This window comes from Hordeum vulgare, chromosome 4H (genome assembly GCF_904849725.1).
Source record: "Hordeum vulgare subsp. vulgare chromosome 4H, MorexV3_pseudomolecules_assembly, whole genome shotgun sequence".
NCBI classification, from domain to species: domain Eukaryota; kingdom Viridiplantae; phylum Streptophyta; class Magnoliopsida; order Poales; family Poaceae; genus Hordeum; species Hordeum vulgare.
Genome location: NC_058521.1, coordinates 318,432,908 through 318,435,262, shown reverse-complemented (window position 1 = coordinate 318,435,262; position 2,355 = coordinate 318,432,908). Strand labels below are relative to the sequence as shown.

General features: G+C 59.1%; 1 pseudogene; it reads right to left on the bottom strand.

Moving 5' to 3' along the window:
- Positions 1-836: 836 nt before the first annotated feature.
- On the bottom strand, positions 837-2,053 carry LOC123448919 (annotated as a pseudogene).
- Positions 2,054-2,355: the final 302 nt, after the last annotated feature.

The window sequence follows — 2,355 nt, the reverse complement described above, 5'->3', positions numbered from 1 at the left end:
TCCTCTTCCTCTACCTCTTCTTCTCCTTCTTCTTCTCCTTCTCCTTCTTCCTCTTCTTCCACTTCCTCCTCCTCCTCTTCATCTTGTTTCTCTTCATCATCTTCTTTCTCTCCTCCCTCTTCTTCTACTCCTCCTCTTCCTCCCTCCTCCTCCCTCCTCCTCCTCCTCCTCCTCCCTCCTCGTCCTCCTCCTCCCTCCTCCCTCCTCCTCCTACTGCTCCTCCTCCTCCTCCCTCCTCCTCCTCTCCTCCTCCTCCCTCCTCGCTCCTCCTCCCTCATCCTCCTCCTCCTCCTCCTCCTCCTCCCTCCTCCTCCTTCTCCTCCTCCCTCCTCCTCCGCCTCCTCCTCCTACTCCTTCTCCTCTTCCCTCCTCCCTCCTCCTCCTCTTTCTCCTCTTCCTCCTCCTCCTTCTCCTCTTCCCTCCTCCCTCCTCCTCCTTCTCCTCTTCCCTCTTCCCTCCTCCTCCTCCTCCTCCTCCTAATCCTCCTACCTCCCTCCTCCCTCCTCCTCCTCCTCCTACTCCTTCTCCTCTTCCCTCCTCCCTCCTCCTCCTCCTCCTCCTCCAACTTCTCCTCTTCCCCCCTCCTCCTCCTCCTCCTCCTTCTCCTCTTCCTTCCTCCTCTATCCTCCTCCTCCTGCTCCCTCGTCCTCTTCTTCCAATTCCTCCTCCTCCCCCTCCCTCCTCCATCCTCCTCCCATCTCCTCCCTCCTCCTCCTCCTCCCTCCTCCCATCTCCTCCCTCCTCCTCCTCCTCCTCCTCCTCCCTCCTCCCTCCTCCCTCCTCCTCCTACTCCTCCTCCCCCTTCCTCCTCCACCTCCTCCTCGTCCTCCCTCCTCCTCCTCCCCCTCATCCTCCTCCTCTTACTCCTCCTCCTCTTCTTACTCCTCCACTTCTTCTTCCTCTTCCTCTGCCTCCTCTTGTCCTTCTTCTTCTCCTTCTTCTTCTTCCTCTTCTTCCACTTCCTCCTCCTCCTCCTCCTCCTCTTCATCTTGTTTCTCTTCTTCATCTTCTTTCTCTTCTCCCTCTTCTTGTACTCCTCCTCTTCCTCCGTCCTCCTCCTCCTCCTCCTGCTCCTCCTCCCTCCTCCCTCCTCCTCCTCCTCCTCCCCCTCCCCCCTCCTTCTCCTCCTCCCTCCTTCCTCCTCCCTCCTCCTCCCTCCTCCCTCCTTCCTCCTCCCTCCTCCTCCTCCTCCTCCTCCTCCCTCCTCCTCCTCCTCCCTCCTCCCTCCTCTTCCTCCCTCCTCCTCATCCTTCTTCATCTTCTTTCTCTTCTTCATCTTCTTTATCTTCTCCCTCTTCTCCTCCTCCTCTTCCTCCTCCCTCCTCATCCTCCTCCTCCTCCCTCGTCATCCTCCTCCTCCCTCCTCCTACCTCCTCCTCCTCCTCCCTCATCCTCCTCCCTCCTCCCTCCTCCTCCACCTCCCTCCTACTCCTCCCTCCTCCTCCTCCTCCCCCTCCTCCCTCCTCCTCCTCCTCTCCTCCTCCTCCTCCTCCCTTCTCCTCCTCCCTCCTCCTCCTCCTCCTCCTCCCCCTCCTCCTTTTCCTCCTCCCTCCTCCTCTTCTTCCTCCTGCTCCTCCTCCTCCTCGTCTTCTTCTTCCTCTTCGTCTCCCTCTTCTTCTCCTTCTTCTTCTCCTTCTTCTTCTTCCTCTTCTTCCACTTCATCCTCTTCTTCATCTTCTTTCTCTTCTCCCTCTTCTTCTACTCCTCCTCTTCCTCCCTCCTCCTCCCTCCTCCTCCTCCTCCCTCCTCCTTCCTCCTCCTCCTCCTCCTCCTCCCTCCTCCCATCTCGTCCCTCCTCCTCCTCCCCCTTCCTCCTCCTCCTCCTCCTCCTCCCTCCTCCCTCCTCCTCCCTCCTCCCTCCTCCTCCTCCTCGTCCTCCCTCCTCCTCCTCCTCCTCCTCTTGCTCCTCCTCCTCTTCTTCCTGCTCCTCCGCCTCCTCTACTTCTTTCTCTTCCACTCCCTCTTCTTCTCCTTCTTCTTCTCCTTCTTCTTCTTCCTCTTCTTCCACTTCCTCCTCCTCCTCTTCATCTTTTTTCTCTTCTTCATCTTCTTTCTCTTCTCCCTCTTCTTCTACTCCTCCTCTTCCTCACTCCTCCTCCCTCCTCCTCCTCCTCCTCCTCCCTCCTCCTTCTTCCTCCTCCTCCTCCCTCTTCCCACCTCCTCCTCCTCCTCTCCTCCTCCTCCCTCCTCCCTCCTCCTCCTCCCTCCTCCTCCGCCTCCTCCTCCTCCTCTTCCTCCTCCCTCCTCCTCCTCCTCCTCCTCCTCCCTCCTCCCTCCTCCTCCTCCTCCTCATTCCTCCTCCCTCCTCCCCATCCTTCTTCATCTTCTTTCTCTTCTTCATCTTCTCCCTCTTCT